This window comes from Nycticebus coucang, chromosome 13 (assembly GCF_027406575.1).
Source record: "Nycticebus coucang isolate mNycCou1 chromosome 13, mNycCou1.pri, whole genome shotgun sequence".
In the NCBI taxonomy this organism is placed as follows: Eukaryota; Metazoa; Chordata; class Mammalia; order Primates; family Lorisidae; genus Nycticebus; species Nycticebus coucang.
The window spans coordinates 80863147-80888008 of NC_069792.1; the positions used below are offsets into that span (position 1 = coordinate 80863147).

The 24862-nt window shown below is 37.3% G+C and overlaps 1 long non-coding RNA gene across 2 annotated transcripts in view; it reads right to left on the bottom strand.

Annotated features, from left to right (window-relative positions):
• Window positions 1-24862, bottom strand: part of LOC128563974 (uncharacterized) — a 162091-nt gene that overhangs the window by 118454 nt on the left and 18775 nt on the right. The window contains exon 4 of one of the 2 annotated variants that reach the window (XR_008373936.1): window positions 15427-16883. The exons of the other annotated variant lie outside the window; for it this stretch is intronic. This is a non-coding gene — a long non-coding RNA (uncharacterized LOC128563974). Of the gene's footprint in view, window positions 1-15426; window positions 16884-24862 lie in introns of those variants that run through there. 2 annotated transcript variants of the gene reach the window in all.

Genomic DNA, 24862 nt, shown 5'->3' on the forward strand with positions numbered 1-24862 from the left:
TCCACACAGCATTAAGAGTACAAATGCTCCTCAGTTTATGACGAGGTTATGGCCCAATAACCCCACAGTAAGTTGAAAATATCTGTAAGTCAAAAATGCATTTAGTACACTTAATCTATCAAACATCACAGATTAGCCTAACCTGTCTTAAATAAGCTCAGAACATATACATTAGCCTAGCGTTGGTCAAAAGCATCTAACATGTAGCCTATTTTATAATAAAGTGTTAAATATATCACATAATTTATTGAATGCTGCATTGAAAGTGAAATATATAATTATTTGTTTGGGTATTTAATGTATAATTTCTTCTGAATGCTCTTTGCTTTCATAACATCATAAAGTTGAAAATTGAAAGTTGAACCATCATAACTCAAACCATCATATGTCATGGACCATTATACTTAAAATACCTAAATGGAGTTGTAACACGTACTTCTTAGAAAAGTATCACAAGAATGGAAAAGCAAATATCCAATGTACTCAATACTAATATGAAGCCAGTAGACGATCTAATACATTCCCACACAAGAGAAAAGCTCAATTCAATTCAAGGGAAGGGTGATGAAGGGGGCAAAGGGGGAGGAGGATGGGGTATTGGTGTGCTCCCACTTAATGGGCACAATGTGGGGGTTATGGCACAGCTCTTGGGGGTGGGACACAACTACAAAAGGGACTCTACCTAACAAATGCAAACATTGTAAACTAATTGTACCCTCAAATTAATCTGAAATGAAAAAATAAATAAAAATAAATAATTTAATAATAATAATATAATAAAGCAATATATATGTCGGGGTCGCTTATCTGTTTCAAAGCCCTGCAATAATTTCCTATTGCACTTAGAACAAAATCCAAATTTCTCCTGCTGGCCTGTAGTACCACCCTTTATGAACTTTCTTTTACTATCATTTCATGATCATTTTCTGCCTCTTTGTAAATATACTTCTGCCTTTAGTCTGATAGATTCTACAAACAACCCAGAGCTCTTCCCAGAGCTTTGCACAAATGCTTCCTTTCCCACCAAAGTCTCTCCCTCTTAGTATTGTTTGAGATGCTTTTCATGATCATTGCACTCAAAATAGAGCAGTTACTCTTCTTCTGGCATGTTTATGACTCATAATCATGTGCTTATTTGCCTCTGTACTGTTTTTGGTATGTCTAGACCACCATAAGAACATTAGTTCCATGAAGCCCGAAGCTGAATGTCCTGCACACATTTCTTTCTCTAGTATCTAGCCCTATGTTTATAACAAAATTAGTACCTGTTACAGAGGCAAACCTTAATGGATTTTTCAAATTAAGGTGAAGTGCTTTTTGCTTTGTATCATTTCTCCTTAGTTAAAGACAGACACCACTGATATCACCATGTTACAGAGGAGAAAATTGAAATTTAAAGAGGTTATGTAACTTGCCTGTGGTCACACAGGTAGAAAGTGGTGATACCAGAATCAAACCACATTCCACGCCAGAGCCCAAGTTCTTATGGCCACAGAACTCTGCAGGAACCAAAGGCTCTGAGGAGCTCAGAAAAATCAAACAGGAACCTTAAAGACCCCTCTTCTCCTGATCAGGGATTATAAAATTGTAATTTCTTTATTTTTACCATTTTTTCTGTATTTAGTAGATGGAATTCTTCTATAAATATTATAAAGGGAATTATATGCTATGTCTATAAGCTTTATATTGTGGGTAATTAAAATAATAAAACAACATAGATTATAAAATCCAGGTAGGAATTCTGAATAGACTTAATGAAAAATTGAGGGTAAGAGGGCAAAAAATATCAATACTTCTTCCTGTTTTTCTTGCCTGCCATTATTGGTCAGGACTCTTCCTCTTGTCTAGATAATGAGAAGTTATCTTCTTATTGGCTCAGCAATGAGAAATCACTCATTTTCTATTAGAACAAACTATACTCATTAGAAAGGTAGGTAAATCTCTCTACATAGGTATTACATTGAAATATCATACATTTTCTTGTTTAAATCATAGGAGTAGAAGATGTAAGACAATTTTACCAATTGTTAGTAGAATTACCATAAACTAAAACATCCTACAGCACCAAAAGTGATTCACGCATTCACCCACCCACACGGCCTTTCACTCTCTCCTCCATACTCTCTCTAGAGGATCTAAAAAGAGAAACTTGAGGACATTATTTTAGAGAAAGAAATAAAGGACAGGATTTCTTTCCTACTTAAATTCCATTATCTTACGCATAAATGAACCAGAAAAAGCAACTGAGCAATAGCACTGAACACAAATATAACAGCATCACGGATCTGGATGAATCAATCAGCCTGAAACCATAAATCAGGGAGAGCCAGGCCAAATCAGAGCTCACTCAGGACAAAGAACATGAGTAGTGATAACAGAAAAAAGAGCTCAGGCTATAAAGAGAAGTCCACAGGAATGGTTTGCAGCACCATACTGGCTTGGGACTGTTGTCTGCCCATGGGGGGACTCTTTAGATTTGATTGGAAGGAACTTGGAGAGATGAGGGAAGTGCTAGTATTCTTGCGTTTGGTGGATACTTAGGAAGAAGTGCAGAGAATCATAGGTTTTGCTATGGGATTTTTATTAGAGCGACTGAAAGCATCCTTCAGTCTACAATTGTGGGTATTCTCAACAGGAATCTCTGTGTGAAATAACCTTCTAGGAAATAATTTGTTTTAAGAGAAAAAGAACTGAACCACAAGAGGCTCAAGGCTAATAAATAATGAAGAAAAAAGAAAGGTATGGTACCCTTTTTCTCTCCAAAGTCCATTATTAGAGCCTATGTCAACCGTTAGGAGAGGAAACCGTGATGGCAAAAAAATAAAGAGGAGCCAAACAATATACTGAAAGCAAGACAATAATTGCTACTTGGTATCCCCTAGAGAGGAAGTCTTCCCAACTTAGAACACTGAGTTGACTGGCCCATTAACAACTACAGAAAATCCATTGACTCTCTGTCACACATGGGCTTCCAGCCCTTTCACCACTAGTAATTATGGCTAGTATCCAGAACTCCCTTGCTCTGTTATCCTTCCATTGCTCCTTCATGGCAAATAACCAACCAATAGGCAGCTATCCATGTCCTCTTCAATGGCACCCAGATTGTTGATACTGTCAGGGAAAGTCCCATTACTGGGCAAATTGTCACCACTGTGAACTTGTGTCCAGCACTCTCAACTGAGTCCTAAGTGTGGATCTGAAGTCCTACCCTGTGATGCCAGTCAGTGTGCATTGAGCCTGTGCTGTGGTCTGGAAGTGTCCCCCAAAGCATATGTTGACGCTTAATCACCAATGTGATAGCATTACGAGGTGGGGCGATTAAGGGAAGAACCCTCATGAATGGGATTAATGCTCTTACAAACAGGCTTCAGAGAGCAGCCTGACTCTTGTTTTATCCTTCTCCCCTTTCAGTATGTGAGGACACAGTGCTCGTCCCTTCTGTCATGTAAGTATGGAAGAGGAATGCTCCCCACAGACACCAAATGCCAGAGCCTTATCTTGAAACTCCCAGCCTGCAGAACTGTGAGAAGATAAATTCCTCTTCTTTATAAATTGTCCAGTCTTGGGTATGATAGCAGCATAGATAGATGAACATATCCTTCTTACAATAATTCTTCCTCTACAATTTTCAAACATCTGATACCGCCTCATCCCCCGTCTCTCAGCAAAAGACCTCAAGTCATCCCCAGAATTCACAGAAAGATAGAAGCCATCAATCAGATGAAATTTTCCTCAACTGTATCTTGAAGGCTGCAAAAAATCCTCAAATCTACACTAAATTTTTATTTTCTCACTATTTTTGATGAGCTTTTTAGGAATATGGTATATTTAGTTCTCTCTCCTCTCCATCATCACATGTGCATTTATTCTTTACATGTACATATGTGTGTGTACATGTGTATTTATGTATTCGTAACCTCCCTCAAGTCTAACTCCTCTTCTCGCTTCTGTTCATTATCCTAACTCATTTTCTTTCTACAGCAAAATTTCACACAGTTGCCTAAATTCACTCTCTGTAACTTCTCACCTCCCATCCTTCTCCTAACTTACTCCTACCATTTCACTAACATTGTTCTTGTCAGGGGACTAATAAATTAAACTTTTAAAAGCATATTAAAAATTAAGTATATTTTTCAGCACTGATTTTATTATTCAACAGTTTGGTTTTCTTTGGAAGCCATCATTTCCTCTGGCTTTTCTGATATCTCTGCTTTAGATTTGTTTCTTCTTTCTCTATGACCAAACTAGTCCAGTTACTAAACCACACTCCTCCATACAGCAATTAGGCATAGGACCCCCTTAGGGCCCAGTCTAAGTCCTTCCTGTCCACTCGCTTCCTGGATAATCACCACCATCCTCATAGCACCCATGACTTTATGTGTCAAACCTGTCTAAGTCTCTGACCTGTGCACATACACAGCCTCGACATTTGATTTTTCACCAGCACCTGTAACTTTGCTTTCCTAGGTAATAATTCTTCATCCTCTACTGTATCTTATGGACAGTCATGAGAGTATGTACTCATCCTTGATCCCTACCTTCTCTCAAGGACCTCACCACACCAGCCACCCATTCATGCCAATTCTACCTCTAACAGGCCTCTTGAATCTCTTTCTCTCTATCTCTAGTGGCCTCATCCAAGTACATATCTCCAACACCTTTTGTCTGTAAGGAAATAATGAAAATGTAATATCCTTCTAATTGGCCTCCTGCATATAATGTTGCCTCTCTTATGTCACAATTGATTCACTGTTTTCCTAATAGTTCATAGGGTTCCTTTAATATCATAATTGTTATTATGAATCACATTTACTAAAGCTCATTAATAACTGCTTATTGTCTTTAAGATAAAGTTAAAAATTCATTATACAGGTATTTCTTTTAAGACTTTGTTTGAATTGTCCCCTACTCACTTCTAGCTCCTCTTGAATGATTATCTTATTTTTAGCCCTGTTACGCTTCCTTCGGACCCTTGAACACAATATTCTCTTTTTCTTGAGTCATCATAGAGGCAGTTGCTCCTGCCTACAAGGAAGGCTCTTTATCTTTTCTGTGCCAACACACATTTTGTGCCCAGAACACAACACTCCCTCACAGAGGAAGTTTTCCTCACCACCACCATTCCCTCAGATCAGGTTTTGCAAACCCTTGTATCATAATCTTGACTTCTTAATTCATTCCTGGACTTTACTTTAGCCTGAAACCTACTGAATACAGATGTTAGCCTTAAACCTACTGAATACAGATGTGACTCAGGAGTGGTGAAAGAGGAGAACTCTTCTCTTTAGCATTTGCAGCAGAGTTGATCTTACTCAAAGGAGCTATGTTAGGTGAAAATGGAAAACTCCCTCCTGCCCAGCTGTCAAGAGAGGTGCTGGTAATTTGCCACATGGCCAAATGCTGTAAAAATTGTCAGTTTCTCCTCTACTGAAATGTGGTAGCTAGGCAACTTCAATAACATTTGGAATCCAACCCACACAGATCTCATTCCAAGTCAGGATAAAATGCAAAAACTTGTTGGTTTCCCTTGAGAGATACCCTCCCTAGAGCTATGAAGATGAGCCAAATGTCTCTAAAGAAATTTTTATGACTACCTATGCTTTAAGCATGCACAGGTATCATGTCTTATTGATTTAATTATGTGGCATAGTCAGAGTGTCTGATACAACATGTGAAAAGTTTGGATTTTCCTATAGTAAAGTTAATTAAGTTGCTAACATGGCATTTATTTGAAAAACTGGCTGTGTATTGCAACACTGTAAATTGAGCAAACAGGCAGTCATTTCAAGAAGACTTCTCAAAGCATGAAATTTTTGTTGTAAAATTGGTTCTGTAAACAAATTTAAAATGAAATAATAAATCAAATATCTTGTGTGTATATATTTTAACTAAAGAGAAAGACCTAAATAGATAGCCATATAGATAGATAATGATTTTTATATTGATACAACTATTGCAACAAGGTTATTCAGACATATGTTTACCTTTTCAATGATTCAAATTAGGGGAAGGTCGAACATGTCATTAAAGAACTATCTGGATGTCATCCACGTTAATACAATTGAGTTCTCCTAGATTTTAAAGATAAGTAATAACTATTGAATATTGTTCTTCCTCAAAATTCTTAAATGTGAAATGACTGAGTGCTTATAAATGTGTGTGTAAAGTTGTGAAGAGAAAGTTTTAAGTATAATAATATTCATTCCCACATAAAAACTATGTTGTAATATATAATTAACACTTCTTAGTTGGGGAAGAAGAGTGATGTGGTGGAATTGATTGAGTAGAGAAATTCATTGTTTTCTACATATTTTTTTAAGCTATCTAGCTAATTACCTATTTTTCAAATTTCTAAATTTTTTCCTATTCTGACTTCCCCTGCTAATTAATCCAGAAAAAAGGTTGTTTATTTCTGACAAGATTGTATATGCTTTGTTCTTTCTCCAATCTATCCAGATTGAAGAAAACAATATGTAATTATCCTTAGTGCCCAATAGACTTCTAGGCTGGCATTTCCTCAATAAAGCAAACATACTACTATAAAAAAATTGGCTCTATATTTCTTAGACTCACAAAAATATATATTCATGATGACAACTTCTAAAAAGAAAATTAAATATACAATTCTTTAAGCACAGATTCAATTTTTAAAAAAAAATTCTTCTCTGAGTTTTTCATGCAAGATTAACAATCAAAATTTCTTCACTATATACTTTAGCTGGTTGTAGAATAAGCATATTTTGTTAAATCTGTTTAACATAGGAAAATAGCAGTAGTTAATTTAACAGATATGAATTGGGGCATGTCTATCAATTATCTGACAGCTGGATCAGATTCAAGAAAAAGTTTGTGCCAAGTAATTGAGAAACTGCCTAAATACATTCTGGGCTTTGATTTCTGAACAGTTTTCAAGAAGTTCAATCCTGGGCCAATTATGCAGGATCATGCTTGGAAAACAGGAAACTGCTTTAAGAGGAATTTGTTACTATCATTTATAAGATATATCAGACAGCTCATTCAAGAACAAATAAGGTGTTTTACTCTAACGTAGCCGTATTGCACTGGAAAGAAGAATAGTCACAAGAATAGAATATGGGTTCTGGGCCCCCAGACAATACTCCCCTGTATAACCTTGGGCAAGCCATTTAATGTTCCAGTCTCCATTTTATTGTCCTTGCAAAGGCCATAATAATATCTGCTTCAAATAACTGTAATAAGGCTTATCTAAAATAAAATATTGAAAAGTGCTTTACATTCTAAAGAACTGTCCTCATCTAAGAGATGATGGGTATTATTCTCATACAACAGTCCTTGGTATGGTATGTGAATTTATGACCTTGGATGTTGACTTCTACAGACCCACCTATAGAGCCTACAACCTTTCTGTTTTGATTGTAGGTGTAAATAAATAATCACATAGAGGACATCTTAAAACGTTCGGAATGATAACATAAATACGACTCATTTGGAAGGAGATAGATTTGTGTCCAGCCTTTATACTGTTGCATGTAATCCACAGTAAGCTACAGCTGGAAGATTAAATTACATCGGACAATGTGAATGTGCTTATTATCTTGCTTTCTCTTGAAAGAGACATGTCTTGAAATGTTACATACAAATTGACTCATATTTAGCCATATTAAAAGGATACTACTATTTGGATTATAGGAATTCTGTGGTAAATCTTTTGTAGAATAAATAATACTTTAGTGTAAGACTTATGCATACTGGCCTTGAGTATACATTTGAGTTTTTATATGCTTAATGTTCTAAAAGTGGGATACAAACTTCACTCAGATTTTTATTTTTTTAACTTGAAAGCCTCACCCATGAACAAGAAGTGCCTATATTAGACCAAGAAATGATACAAATGAAAAATTAAAACACGGTCATTGAATATTCTCTTATTGAACTCAGTATCTTGGGTGGCAAAACATTCTGTCCATCCCCATACCATCCATTTAGCAGCTCCCTTCTCTTCCCTTCCACAGGTGGAGTCCCAGTTATCCTTTCCTCGGAATCCTGGTCTCTGTGCACCTGAACATCAGCATCTGTATGACAAAGCCCTCCCGGCCTATATGCTCCATGCGATTCTGTCCAAAGACTTGGCATTTGACTCCCTTTCCTGGTGTGTTTGTTCTTTTTGTTGCTTATTCTATGACTACTTCATAAGTGTCAGAAGCTTCGTGTTCTGACTTTTAGTTCTAACTTCTCCTTTGCCCCTTCCAGTTTAGCTCTGTTTAGAGCCAGGAAAGAGCAACATCTACTCCTCAATATACCCAACTTGAGAATCTCCTAGCAGGGTAGATTCTATGGCCTCCTGTTGGCTCTGGACTGAGGGTTTATGAAGTCTTGATTTTTTAAGTGGATTTCCTAATTCAACTTTATTTCTAATTGAAAGTGACAGCAAGCCAACAAGAAACTATTTGAGCCAAAAAGTGGAAATGTATTTGAAGACTTCCACACAAAGAGCAAATATAGCCAAGAATCCAGTTGGGAACATAAATTGTATTGTCTCCAGAACACGCTACATGTCTTCTTTCTACATGTTGGCTTTATTTTCTTAAAAAAGATTTTCCCACCAGCAAGAAACATGGAATCTGGCAACTCACAACTCCTCATTCAATAATTTAAACTAGAATCATTACCAGAAAAAAATGACTGATTTCTGCTCTTTTTCCAAATTAAAAAATCAGGGAGAAGATCTCCAATTTGGTCACTTTAAGTAAAAAGCTTATTCCTATGCCAATCAACAAAGGTCAAGTAGTGAGTGATATCACTTTGGACTTCTCTACTCACCCTTAGACCATTAAGTGTGAGAAGAAAACTATTTCCTAGAATAGGACTGAAGTTGGAAAAACCATTTTCAGAAGGAAGTGTAAATTGCTGGACATACAACCTTTACCTGTTCCTGGGTAGATATTCAACTGGCACATTATCCTTTGGTTTTCCTACTTTTCCCCAGTAACACCCTATCTTTTGTTTATATCAAAGTTTTCTTAAGATCAAGTTGACCCAGGGAGGAAAAAACAAGTGAAAAACAAATAACCAGTAAAGGAAAAAACAAGTTCTTTTAGGAGAATTAACACCTTTTTTGGAGACTGGACACTTTTCAGAAATTTCTTCTATAATCTTATATTTCCTCCCCCTAAACAATCTTGAAACGAGAGATCTTCATTCCCAAATAAAACAATTAATATTCAGAGATAATATATAACTGCTTCAAGATGATAAAGCTAGCAAGGGTTTAGTTGGAACTGAAACCCTGTACATATTCAACTAGAAATGGAAAAATACAGTATGTCTGGTATGGTTAAGATTCATGGGGACTATTGTGAGGAAATAGTGGTTGGTACCCAGGGCTCATCTTTACCCTTCTATGTCACAAAAGAGAGATTGTTTTTCAGGAATCAAGTCCAAGAACAATTCAGTCCATCTTACCAGATTATTAGCACAAGAAGTATAAATAAATAAATGTCTTCTTTTCTTTCAATGTTAAGATGGAAAATTGAGATTAGGGTGTAGACATAGAGATGTGGGGCCAAGGAGACCAGCTGCCCTGCTGACTGTAGTCCACGCTAAACTCTTTCTCACGGCATTATATGGTAAGAAGACTCTATTGGGATTTGCCAGAAAGTCTTTTAACAATAAACAGAGGGACTTTTTCCAAGAATATTCCTTTGGCCTAATTCCTTCTTGAATCCATGGAGGTATTAGCCAGCTATCGGAATGATCTTGAGTCCTTGTCAAATGCCTTCATATCCCAAACAGTTATTTCCAAGAGATGGCTATACACACAAAGCATGAAAGATGATAGGATACTTGATTTGAAGCCACAGAATAATACAGTTGAAGTCTTTCTTTTTCTTAGCACATGTAACAACCTCCCAATACTTACAGCTTTGTGCTTGGATCTAGAGACAAAAATATGTGTTCCTTTCCTCAAACTCATGGCGCAGTATTTTAATGCATTCCTGAGTTCAGAACTTCTAATTAATTCTCAAGATAATTTTGTGATATAAGTACTAAGTGTGGTAAGTACATGGCACAGATCATAAGCCAGCTCTGATAACAGGCTCAAACAGTAGCTAACTTCACTCTCCCAACCTTTCAGGCTAGATGAAGGAACTAGCCTGACAGATCCATGCAGTGAATAACTGGCCAGGTAAGAATTTGAGTTCATCTGCCAGGCTCTAGAGCAGTGGTTCTCAACCTTCCTAATGCTATGGCCCTTTAATATAGTTCCTGTGGGTCGCGACCCACAGATTAAGAACTGCTGCTCTAGTGACACCCACCTGCCCAATCCCTGCATGCTCCCGTGCTAATGCTAACAGTTGGAGAAGCCTTGTCTTTCCCTTCTCCCTTTTTGCATTTCGCCAAGGTTTGAGAAAATAACCAAAAACATGCTCACTGATCTGAGCACTGACACTCTTAATTTGTTTCTGACACAACACTCCTTGTTTGTTCCAGCTTATGTTTAATTTATAATCAAGTTGTAAAAGAACATAGCCAACATAATTGAGATGAAATTAGAAAGATTTTTTTCTAATGAATGAATGCAAATGAATGACTTTGATATAAGAACAATATTTTGATTTTTTTCTTCAACTCGAGTATTTTTTATTTTAACAAAGAACTTCTCATATTATAGTGATGAATATTATATTAAACAATTTTCCATTTTACCTTTCCCTTACTTTTTATTACGTTTCCAATCTCTGACTATCTTGTGTTAACAGGCAAAATGCCATCTACAATCAACATTAATTAAACTTCATACCCACTTCAAAACCTAAAAAATAATTTTTTTTTTCTTGTAGAGACAGAGTCTTCTTACTTTATAACCCTCGGTAGAGTGCCATAGCATCACAGCTCACAACAACCTCCAAATTCCGGGCTTAGGTGATTTTCTTGCCTCAGCTTCCTGAGTAGCTGGGATCATGGGCACCTGCCACAACACCTGGCTATTTTTTGTTGCAGTTTGGCGAGGGCTGGGTTTGAACCTGCCACCCTTGGTATGTAGGGCCAGTGCCCTACTCACTGAGCCATATGTGCTGCCCCCCTAAAAAATAATTATTTTAAAATACCCTAGCATGTATTCTATAAAACTTTTCAGTATAAATTATCTCATTTAATCCTAAATGTGACAATTTTTGGTAAGTTATTCTCATTAATATACAAATCAGGAGATGAGGATTAAAGTGGTTGACCCATCTGTCCAAGAACACCAAGCTTGTAAGTGGTGGAGGGGAGATGGGAACTGAGAAGGCTTGCCTCTGGCTTCCACAGAATTCAGTAATTCATTGCCTCTCATTCTTGGTGCATTGTTAACATGAGTATATTTCTTCTTTATCCTCTGTGACAACTTTTGTGCAATATTTTCAGCATTTCATGACCTCCTGAACATCCATTTAATATACAGTCTTTATTGCTTGAACTTCTACTTTTTTTTATAAAAGGCACCATAGTAGGCTTTGTTGAGAATAGAGACTAACAAGACCAAACCTCTACCCTCATGGATTTAAAACTCTGTGCTTTCATTTTATTCAACTAATTTATCCTGAATGCTTCCAAAGTACCAGGAACTGCGTAGCACCACTTATTCAACATACAAGCCAGAAATTAAAAGGTCAAACGACTTCCATCCTTCAGAGTAATCACTGGGGCAAGCTATATGCTCATTTTTCCCAGGTTGGCATTACTCAGAATATTTCAGGAGATGCCAGTTTTGGAATTTGATGACTTCCAAGCATATCTGAGTTTTTTCAGAAAAAAAGCTATCATTGCTTTATAATCACACCTTATTGTAAACATATATTATGTAATATTACATATATATGTATATATATATATTATGTAAAACTACTCGGTTTGGTCACTCACTCTACATACAAAAGGTGACTCTGCATAAATTTTAACAGTATCAAAAGAGTTAAAACATGTCCCAAACGATTAAGGTTTGCCACCCTCTAAGAGAATGTGTAGTTGGCTCTGAAAGAGGCATATAAAAAACACCTTGGTTAATAAAACTACCATTGTTGAAATGCTTTTACTTACTTCTCTCCTACCCCAAGCTTATTTCCCTAAGGACAATTCTTATCTACCTGGATAAATTCTAGCACATTTATCGAAAAATTAAATTTGCAGCAATACAAAGAAAAGCTATTATAGTTTACTTTGTTCTATCTTCTTATAACTTTAGCCATGATTTTGCTTATTCACTCAATGAAAGTTTATTGAGCCTTCACTTTATATGAAGATCTGAACTATGTGTTCAGGACAAAGCAAAAAAATATAATAACGAGAATAATGCATGTCTAATGTAATTAAAAGTTTGATGTTCTTGCCTTAATAGTTTATGGATTTATGTAAACATTCATCTGAATTAAAGTGACTTAGATGAAATTTCTGGCAAAAGTTTAATTCCTCCATTTGATCTAGCTTTATATTCTAATAAGTTTCACCTCTCCATGTGAAGGAAAATAATAGAAAGGAACACAGAAAATGTTTCCTAGATATTAATCTAGACATGCTGGGGGAGCGTCATGGTCCATGCACATCCAACAGAATGTCCTGGAGGAGCAGGAGAGGGACATGTCCTAATACCTAGTGCCTGACTACGCCTAACTTTCCAAAGAGCTGTTGAGGAAGGTTGCCTCTGCTGCAGATTCCTTTTTCAGCAACCGTTTATATCAAATTATGAACATCTGTCAAGTATGGTTTATACACTTCATTCCCTTCTAAAACTTATTCTTTTCATTTAGAAAAATCTATACTTCTTGGATTATTGTCCCTAATCCTTTAGATTTCTATGGGTTTAAAACCCTTTCACGGTGTTTCAGCTAGGTTAGGGCTGTATTAAGTACACAGAGCCACTTTGCAAATTAACCTCCAAACTATCGATATTTAAGCCACACAGGATTAGTGTGGGTCAGCAGAAGGCTCCGCTTTGCCTGGAAGTTTAGAGACCATACAATCTGGATGTCAGCAGGACACAGATAGCACAGGTATGTGGAGACATGTAAGGACAGATCAATGAAGGTACCATTTATTAGATGTGTGCAGGGTGAGGGAAACCATTGAGAATCCTGCAGTTTTGCAGAGCTAACAACAATAGTCAGACCAAAGGCCTTAAGGGGCTAAAAGAGGGGACAGATACCAGACTTTGGGAACATTTCAGAGAGGGCTATGTCAAAGGAACAGTATCAATTGCTCAAGAGGGGCTCAGCCAGTCGCAGCAGCCTCCCAAGAAAGGAGTTAGGATAAATATGAGGTTGGACAATTAAGTTCACAAACTCATCCTAGGAAAAGTGCCACATACCTCATTGCTGAATATTACTACAGTCACCTTTGAAGTACTCCCCTTGGGAAGCTATACACCGATGCTAGCACCTAGTCTACCCTTCATGGCACCTTTTCTAGGACAGGTTCAGAACTTCGTTGTCAGACCTGGTAGCCTGACCTCACTTTATTCCTGCTTCCGTCTCTTGCTGGTATTCAGTAAGCAGGACGTAAAGCCAGAAAGGAAGGGAGCACATTACGCAGCACTTACAGAGCAGCCTCTTGGGTGAAGAGCAAGGTGGAGAAAAGAGGAAAGGGAGTCTGGAGGAGAAAATATCCAGCGCTGGAAATGGAGTTGACCTGAGGCTCAATGCCTGGTACATGACAGGTCCTCTAGAATTACATGATGAAAGTCACTCAATTAATTATTTGCGGTTGTGTTTAGAAAAAGACACAAAATAGCCATGTAATAAACATTTATCAAATCCAATCACAGAGCAAACTCAAGAGCATAGATTCCTGTGACTAAACTCCAGTCACAACCCTGATCTCCAGGTATAAATGTTCGCAGGTAACATCAATACTTTTGATGCGCTCCAGAAGAGGAGGTTGAATTATAGTAATAAATCAGCAGTTTTAGTTCTTTGCAGTGACTATGATGTGTCTTGTAAATAACTGGCTTTTGACAAATACCACTTTTGAGTGAATTGAATCAGAAATCCCCATTAAACTTGTCAAGTATAATACATGGAGGAGAGGTGGATACTTAGTTCTCTTCACCATCTTTCTCATTTCTAGAGTGATAAGGAAGAAAATTGCAAGTGAAAATTGCAATGAGAGCCTGAACACCAGTGCTTCCCTCAATAATGAAAGGGATTTTACTCCGTGGCAAAGTATGTCATGTGTGGTAAGATACGGTAGATTCCCTTACCTTTGGCAGCCTTCATTTGTCAGGTAAACTTGGTCTTTTGACATTTTGAAGCTCAAGTAAATACACAAGAATCAAATATCTTAAAAGATAAAAATGTGTATCTTCAAATGTTTACAGTGAGAAATGTACCCTGCTTCTCCGAAAATAAGACAGTGTCTTATTTTAAGGTGTGCTCCCAAAGATGTGCTAGGTCTTATTTTCAGGGGACGTCTTATCTTTCCTGTAAGTAGGTCTTAGTTAGGAGGATGTCATATTTTCGGGGAAGCAGGGTACCAGCATGTGTGTGCCATCTCAGGAGCCTAAATCACTGAACTGCATCCATTATAACAAAAACCTTGGGTTCTTATGGTAAGCAAGTCAGCAATATATCTACCAACTTCATTATTATAAGCCCATCTATCGTATTTTCACCGAAATGTGTTTGACTTTGAAAAATGATAGATATCAGGAAATTGTTTACATTGCAATACAAACATATAAAACCTTATTAACAATGCCACAATAATAGTTTTAATTTCTTAGTTCTACTTGTATAATATTACATTAATAACATGTTAATAATAATAAGTGAGTACTCCAAAGAAGCTTGGTATGCAATTATTTTATTTTCAAATATAACCATTCCCTTTGCCTCTGGTTTCCCATGACCTCCACGAACTCTTTAAACTTACAAGTCTTATAAAATGTCAGTGTTGTGGCAATAATTTTCATCTCCTATACTTGAAAAAAACACAATTTAATATTTTGCAGAGAAAGGGTTATCACCAAAACGATGCCTTTTTCACAAAAGTGGGGCTCACGGGATTTCACTAGGAAATCCTTTCATGAATTTCATAATGACTCCCCCTCATGTGCCCCACCTCAGAGACTTCCATCTTCACAAGGACAGACAGACACACACAGTTCCTTTTATGTAACCTTGTGCTTTTAATGCCTCTACCAAGAGTGAGTCTTTGTAAAAGAATGTATTTTACTAGATTTAGAGGGTGAGAAAATATTCATAAATGGTATGTCTGATAAAAGGCCGATGCTTACCAAAGGCAGTGGAGGGTTGAGTTTGGAGTCACTTTGAGCGTGAATCTCAGCATTACTACCACAAGAAGCAAACCCTGGGCAAGCTACTTAAAATCTCTGTGTCTTCATTTTCTGGTCTGTAAAATGGGAATAAAAATAGCATCTACTTATGTGGCTATTGGTACAATTAATGACTCACTCTGACAAAACACTTTATTGGATGAGATCTACTCTCCTATTCCCCTTTTTATAACTCTGGTTTTGTTCACATTCTTGGTGTGACCATTGTATTCAGAGAGCAAAAAGTCACATGAAGAATGGCTCCTAGCTGTGGAATGTCTTCACACATATGACCTTCACACATATGACCTGCCCCTGATTAGGGAACTTTGGGAGGTGGAAATGGAATTCAGAACAAGTCCCTCACACATAAAATGTTCTCCTTAGATGTATGTATTCAACACACTTTCATTGAGGACCTGTACATTGATTATTATGAAATTGTCAATGGTATAACTCCATTTTGTGATGCTATAACAGAATTACTACAGATTGGGTAATTTATAAATAATAAATGTTTATTTGGCTTATGGTTCTGGGGATATGGAAGTCCAAGATCAGGGGATTGTATCAGTGAGGACCTTCAGACTGTGTTATAACTTGGGTGAAGATGTCACATGGCTGGCAAGAGAGAGGGAAGAATCCCAAATTCATTCTTTTATCAGGAATCCACTCCAGAAACAAGTGAACTACTCCCTTTATATTGGCGTTAGTTCACTCATGAGGGCAGATCCCACATGACCTAATCACCTCTTAAAGATGCCACCTTGCAACACTGTTGCATTGGGAATTAAGTACCCAACACATAAACTTTGCAGTACATATTCAAACTATAGTAGTCTAACATGAGTGACTTAATATAATTGATTGCAATATTATAACCTAGGCCAAAAGGATGTCAAGATTAGCAAAACAAAGGTGGACCTTGTCCTCATAAAATTAATGATCCAGGTGGTAAGGTTATCAATTCAACGAACAGTGTGCTCAGGGATAAGGGGAAATGAAAGGTGTTATGGAAGGAAATAGCATCTAGTAGGGCAAGAGGCCAGCCATGGTCAAGGAAAGGCTCTCTTTGTGGAGACCAAATGAGAGATTTCTACAATGTATTAGTCTCCTATGATTCTTGTAACAAGTCACCACAAATTCATTGACTTTCAACAGCACATTGATTAATTGCCTCACGGTTCTGCAGTTCAGAAGTCCAAGATCAGTTTAACTGGTAAAAATCAATGTACTGGCAGGGTTAAGTTTCCTCCAGAGTATCTAGGAGGGAGATCTCTTTCCTTGTTGCCTTTTCCAGCTTCTCAAGTTGCAGTCCTTGCACTCCTTGCCTTGTGGACCCTTCCTCTGGATCTGAAGTCAGCAGCACAGCTTCAGTGGTGACATTGCCTCCTCTATGTGTCAAATCCCCCTCTGTGTCCTTCACAGAAGGATGCTTATGATTGCATTTAGGACCCATCTAGATTATCCACTTTAATTCTGCTTACCTCAGAATCCTTTATTTATTCAGATCTGCACAGTTTCTTTTGCCATACAAGGTAACATTCACAGGTTTCAGAAATTAGTACCTGGATATCTTTGGAGGTCATTCCTCAGCCTAATACATAGGGGACAAAAGTGAATAAATTGCAAGCAAGAAAATTAACAGGTTTTTGCTAGAAGACAAATGAAGATCCAGTCTTAGGGACCAAACAAAGAGATCTGGAAAAATATAACAACCTAAATTAGGTCAACCAAACAAAAAAGGAAGAGTGTTTGCAAGGTACTTAGTTTAGGCAGTTCAAAAGCCCAGAGGCAGAGAAAAGGGCATATTTCAAAACTTATTAAAAACTGTTTCCTCGTTGGTTCAGACTGCAAGTAATGAAGGGGGTGGGATCTAGGATCAGGCTGCGGGGTGTGCAGGGAATAACTCATAAAAGGCACGTTAAATTATGTGCAGTAGATGTCATCCTATGAGAAAGAGAAGTCAACCATCAAAAGGATGGGAACAACTGGATCAGTTTCTGTGTTTTAGGAAGCTCTGTTTGCCATGTAGAAAAAAGGACTGCAGCCTAAGGCATTGGATATCCCCATTATCCTGACTTGATTAATTCACATTATAGAAGTATTCCTATATTGAAACATCACATGTACCCTATAAAGATGTATAACTATTATGGACCCATAATTATTAAAAAAAAGAAAATGAAAAAGGACTACAGGAAGGAAGATCAGCTCAGGGCAACTGCCATTATCTATACCACAAGTAAGAGAGTATAGTCTTGTCCTTGGCCCCTTGATATATTCATCTCATTTCTAAAAAGTACTTCTACAACACATTTAAAACTCAACTTAAATGTGCTGTCAACAAGATGATTTCCATTTCCATTAAAGGTTAATGCATTTCATTTGATGTTGTAGTTATCTACCAGGTAACAATGCTATTAGGTCAAGTTAATAACATATGTTATCTCTAAGCCAAAAATATGGCTTTTACTTGACTAAAAATACCACTAAGCAAGAGAATCAAGAGAATTCCTTGGTAAATAACTAAATTGAGATCTTGACACTGCCTATGATTTACATCCATTATGCTCTAATCTTACAACATTGTCATCATTATCAACATTATACATCTAGAAATTAAGGGGTCCTCAGTCCAAGAATGGTATAACTGGATAAAATGCTTTTTAGCTGTATATAGTCATTCATCACGTAGACCCATTATGTAACTTCAGATATCTAAGTGTCCTTATTTTAATTTCCCACAGAATTGAAGCTTGTGAAAAAGACTTTGAAACACTGATTTGTTTGGTGGTGATCTCAGGAAGCAGAAGGGAAGGAGTGGAGAAAATAGGTGGGGAAGAGTAAAAATCAATGTAAGTGTGCTGTGGATGCTGGCACAGATGTGGGCAGAAGGGAACATTTTTGCACTGCTAGTGGAATTGAAAACCAATACAACCTCTTTGGAAACAAGTATGGTAACTCCTCAAAGAACTTAAAATAGACCTTCCATTTGATCCTACAGCCTCATTACTACCCTGTTTCCCTGAAAATAAGACATCCTCCGAAAATAAGACCTACTTACAGGAAAGATAAGACGTCCCCTGAAAATAAGACCTAGCGCATCTTTGGGAGCATGCCTTAAAATAAGACACTGTCTTATTTTCGGGGAAACAGGGTAGGTATCCACACTGAAGGGAAAAAAAAATTCATTTTATCATAAGGAAATTTGCACTAGATTGTTTATCACATCTCAATTTACAATCACCAAGATGTGAAATCACCCAACTACCCATCAACTTATGAATAGATTAATAAACTCTGGTAGATGCATACCATGAAATACTATTCAACAATGAAAAAGATGGATACTTTACATCTTTTGTATCAACCTAGATAGAGCTGGAGAACATTCTCTTTAGTAAAGTATCACAAGAATGGAAAAGTAAGTATCCAATGTACTCAATACTAATATGAAGCCAGTAGACAAACTAATACCCACACAAGAGAAAAACTCAATTTAATTCAAGTTGTGGGGAGAGGGCAGAAGGGAGGGGGATTGGTTGGTATACTTTCACCTAAGGGACACAATGTAAAGGTATATGGCATACTTCCTGGGTGAGGGACACAACTACAACAGGAACCTTACCTAACAAGTGCAAACACTGTAACCTAATGTACCCTCATATTAATTTGAAATCAAGTGACTAGGCTACAAATAGGAAGTTGGAGAATTTATCACCCAGAACCAACATTTTGATAATTGAGGGTTGAGTACATGTGTGTTAACTCCCTCACATTACTGAAGGGTATTTGTGCAGGCCGAGCACACTCCTGAGGATAAGGAGAAGGCTCTGGGACAGAATGCTGAAAGATACCAGGAGAAGCTAAGGAGTCTGAGCTGGCAGAGAACTTCTTCTTTCATCTGTGGCTGGTATTAGAGGTGAGGCAAAGCACTGTGATGTAGGTACCCAAGGTACCTGTTATAGTGAGGACGCTACCCTGGAATCATTAACAAGTGTCTGCAGGTATATGAACTTTGCCAGATTCAACTCTCATACGATTATTTTCCCCTCAAAACCTGACTCTGAAATTTTGATATAATATCAGCAAATGATAACATGATCCCTTGGGAAAAGAGTCAACACCAGTAAATGTCATTGTCCAGATCATATGCAATGTATAATATACAAAGGAATAAAATGAAGAAATGGGTTCAAACTCAACAAATGACCAAGTCTAAGGGAAAACAACCACAGAGGGTGTAAGCAATAAGAGTCAAAGCCCAAGGGATTATAGTAAACTCAAATCCTTTCTGAACAAGGTTCACTATTCAAAGTGTGAGGTTCCTACACAACGGAGGATCTGAAACCACCAAGATCTCTGAGTATGAAAAAGAGCAAGGGAATAACTCAAAGGTACAAGGTATTAAGGAAAAACATCATTCCAATTGATATAAGAAAGAGGAAGAAATAAGCTTTCCTCTATTAGCAAAAAAATTAGAAGGATAGCTATTAATGGAAGAGAAAGAAAGTTATTAAGTTGCTTCTATATGGTGAAACTGGCAAAGAGCTCATCTAAAACCAGTGAAAGAAACTGAAGAGGAGATGACAGGTTGAGAGATAGTAAAGAGACAAATTCAGTGAGATCTCAATATAAATTAGATGGAGCCAATAAGTATTTCTCCCCCAGTAGAGTTTTAACTCCTGAGGCACAATGGCTATTTCTTTTTAATTCTGGATGCTACAATAGTTGGCATATAATAGATTCTTAGTAAGTATATAAAGAACAGAGTTTCTGACTTAGTCTACTGAGTTGATGGTAGTGTCATCCACTAAACTGTAGCACAGGAGAAGGAGTAAATTTTGGGAAATAGGAATTTGGTTGTGGACATTTTGAGTGTGAGATGCTCATAGAGCCTCCAAATGAATATATTTAGTAGGCAATTAGATATAAAGGATTTTGGAATACAGGTTTACCTGGAAATATAAATTAGGAATTTATATGCATGTGTCATGGGGGCAGCGGAAATTGCACAAATGGATGAGCTCTCCTAGAGAATGAAGATTGGGAAAAGGTGAAACCCAAGAATAAAGCCATGGAACACCAAAATTCAAATAATATTGGAAAGGAGCACTGAAAAGGACAGGAGAGAAGGGAGCCTCAGAACCAAGGCTCCCGTCAAACCTCAGAACCAAGTCCTGCCGAGGTAGAATATAGAATAAAGTACATTTTTGAAATAAAATAGATGTAGTGATTATAGACCTTAAGAACAAGCAGGAACAAGTGAGATGGAGAGGCAGACCGAATGGGTGAAGAAGAGGAGAGGTGTTAAAATCACATCTGGAAATACAAGCTTCTCCTTCTAGAAGTTTGTAGCCATGGAAAGGAGAACAACATAATAATAACTAAAAAGAGACAGCACAGCAAAGAAAAAGTTTGTTTTGATGTTTTTCTTATTTTTGAAGAAAGGAGAGACTTATTCAAATTTAGGGCCTAATGAGGAAAGAGGGTGAAAACCAATATGCACAGGAGGAGATTTTTTGATAAAGTCTGGTGTCCGAAAGTTAGGCTGAGGAGAAATGCAGAGATTGCCTGAATTAGGGGCCTTCAGGGAAAAGTCCCAGGTAGTGGGAAGGGAGGAAGGGTGAATACAGAAAGTATGTTAGAAAAAGGACAGGAAGGTAGTGATGAAGGGCCTTGAGAAAAGTCACAAAATTTTCAAATGCAATGCACTGTATCATCCATGTCATAGATCTGTTTGTTCTTTTGCATCTTCAAAGAATCACAGCTCAAAAGTGCAGTTTCTTCTAGTAACAATGGGAAAGATATTTTTATAACATAACAATATAACACTCCTACCATCAAAAAGAACCATGAATGAATGAAAATGAACTTGACCTTTTCTTTGGCAATGTCATCGCTTCATATACATAACATCAGAATGTCAGTAAAATGGATGGAACAATACAGAATCCAGGAAACTGAGCTTCTTAATGTTATAAATAATAACAACAATAATATGACTAGCTATGACATATTGCCTGCTTATTATTTGCCAGTAACAATACTAATGTTTCACTACATTATCTCATTTGAGCTTCAGGAATGCCTATATTGTTATGAGTAATTTCAGCAATTGTTTACATCATTCCGACAGGTTTACATGAAAGCATACAGCAAGGTAATTTTGCTGCACATTTAGAAACAATCACAGGGTACTACGGAAACACGTGGTTAGGAGGGCACTTGTGTCAGTCATAGGAGACTCAAGAGAGACTTCCTAGAAGAAAGAGGTGACTTCCAAACTAGGATCGTAAAGCATAAGCAGGAGTTTGAAGGTAAATAGGGTGGAAAGAGAAAAACTCTGCAAATGGAGTGCATACCATTAACAAAGATCCAAAGTAACATGGGACTCTATAAGAACCTCACATCATTTACTTTGACTTCAGGCTAGTATGTGAGGGGTGGAGAGTGAATGACATAGTCTTAGTGGGTTATATCCTGAAAGTTTGTCACTTTAATGTCACTGGTATGGGGAGATGTGGGATCACTGAAGCTCATAAGCCAGGGAACGACATGATCATAATTTAATTATTGTAGTGGGAAACTATCTTTATCAAGTACCCACCAACCTTTGACAACCTACCCCAAGCAACACATCTAGGAAAACAGTATACTCCCTTTGCAAACACAGCTTCAAGGTGATTCTTCTCTCCCTCCATACCTGTCTTTGCTCAAGTATACACTCTTCCCACAGTGCCAGCTCCCCTACGAGAAACTTCATTGATAACAAAAATAAGGACAACGGATCTCAAACAGAAACTGACAAGGGATTTTCTAAAACAGCAGATTATTTCAGTTCAAAATAGAAAATATGACACAATCCTGGTCCCAACAGGAATTCCTAGCTGGAAGGTGCTTCTAAAAGGTACCTAACTATTTAAATATACCACAACCCCCTAATGAACACCCAATGTTGTGTTAGTATGAGTCTCTCCTGCTTCTCACTTCCCTATGAAGTGTATGAATCACAAGCCTTTCACCTGTTATCATTTCCTGACTCGGCCTCAGCTGAAAGTGAATCTGGAAGGTGGCTGTTGAAAAGAAGGGAGAACTACTATTTCCGGATCACCTATTACAAGGCATGTTCTGTGTTTGCAGATAACTTTACTATTAATATTTGTTGTGATCATTTCACAAATACTATTAGGTAGGTAAAACCCTATTATAGCACATGAGAAGTCAGGTCTTAGGCTGATTCATTTCTTCTTTTTCTGTGCCAAGCTCTGAGGTACTAGGCTAGAAGGTGAGCCATAGAAACCAGCTGTGGGTCACAGAGCAAGGTAGAGCAGGGATATGAGGTCAGATTCTCTGGCTCATGCCATTCCAACTACATCATAAACAGGGCTTGGTCTCTGTTACCGAAATCTTTCGCTGCTGGTGCTGGTGTTTGACACAGATTGCTGAGTTTCTGGTTTCCTGGCTGTTCACGGCATTCTCAGTTTATGACTGCCTGCAAATTCAGACTTTGGAGTCTTCATGTTACTTTGACCTTGCATGTCCGTAGTCTCCTGATTCCTGACTACCCACCTGGGTACACTTCCTCTTTGGTCCATGGCCAGCTCTGAATTTGCTCACCTGGCTCCATTCTGTCTCCCAAAACCTTTATCTGCCAAATATGGGCCAAGAAGAACCCAATCTCCAGTTTCCAAGTGCCTGTAGCACTTAGAAAGTCCAAGGCCTGCTGATCCATATTCTCATATTCTTCAGCAAGAGAAATCTTCAGAAATTGCTCTGTTTTCTCCATCTCTACTATTGAGCCTTTAAGGAGAATATTGACTTCTTTTTTTAGGTTATTAGGAGCTTCACAATGAAGTACTAATGTTTTCTGTTTTTCATTAAAGCCTTAGGATCAAATTAGGCTCAGTTATTTTTTTTATGACTGGAATACAAACAGTAAAAACAAGTTTGCGGGTAAATTTGGTCTAGGAATATAGTCAGAAAATCACAAGGCTATGAGATTTGTGAATAGCCATTTAGTCTTCATTTACATAGCTAAAGATTACTGAGAGAGAAAAAGAATTAATCATATTTCTTAAGAACTTCAGATGGGTGAAGCACCATGGTTCATGTCTGTAATCCAAGCACTCTGGGAGGCCAAGGTGGGTGGATTGCCTGAGCTCAGGAGTTTGATACCAGCTTGAGCAAGAGGGAGATCCCCATCTCCACAAAAAAATGGAAAAATTAGCCATGCATTGTAGCAGGCAGCTGTAGTCCCAGTTATTTGGGAGGCTGAGGCAAGAGGATCACTCAAGCCCAAGAGTTTGAGGTTGCTTTGAGCTATGATGCCAATGCACTCTACCCAGGGCGACAGTGAGACTGAGATTCTGTCTCAAAAAATAAATAAATGAATGAACAAATAAATAAAACCTTCAGGAGATTATATAGTCAGGCTTTTTTTTACTTAGGGCCATTCATACTAGAGATCACCATATTTAACAATAAAAAAATTAATTACATTAAAAACGAAGTTTGAATAATTTTTTATATAGGGAGGGGCAGTTACCTAATATGTGAAACTCACTACTGGCCAAAATTGCACATCATTATAATGATTTGCCATTTTTTTTAAGATGGATAAATTTTTAACTAGTAATAATGTATTTCCTGATTCACAGTAAGATATGGATGATCAAATCTCATGCTTCAGGCTACAAAGTAATTCCTGCAGAGAACAGAGTTTCTGTACCTCTGTTATTTTCTCCCTTTAGGGGAGGGAAGTGGCCAGAGTTGAGCAAGAAAAAGAGGGAGACTGAGAGAACCACAATGCAGACTGTCCAATCTAGCTGCTTTCCCTAGAACTTTCATTGATTTCTCAATCTAGCCACTCAGTTTCCCATTCAAGGTGCTACGACTTTGAAGCAGAGATGGGATAGCTTACGCTCCAGCACCCAAAGGGCTCCAATATTTGCCAGTCTCTTCAAAATCTTTCTCTCATTTGCCAAGATAAATATCTTCTCTCTAAATAAAATGAAAGTATTATTTGCTGAGTTAAATATAAAGAACATAATGCAATGGCTGTGTTAGTATATGACTTTTTAAAAGCCTGTGTTAGTATGTGACTTTTTCAAGCAAAAGAAAGCTGGTACAGAGGCTGTTTTTTGTTATTTGGGTTTCTTTTTTTTATTGATTGAAATGACTTCACAGGTACTGTGCCAGGTAGCATTGACTTGTAACCTATGGTAAACTTAGATTTGTTACATTAATCATAGTAATCCAGTACATAATAAGTTTAATTGTGTATGTGTATGTTGGTATGGTTTTATTCAAATTAAAACACTTAAAGCAGAATGACAAGAATAAAAATATAGTATTTGAGTTTGACATACCTGGATTAGTAAGGCCTTGCCAAGTACTAGCTGGACAGCATTGGACAATTAATTTGAGTTATAGCTGGAGAGAGTACAATAAGAATGGAAAAATGGGAAAATAATAACCCTTACCTCCTAGAGAGAATGTTAAGATTAAAAGAAAGTTTTGAAGATATAGCATCTGAAGAGCCTTCTCAAACCAAATTTAGATATTTTTAAA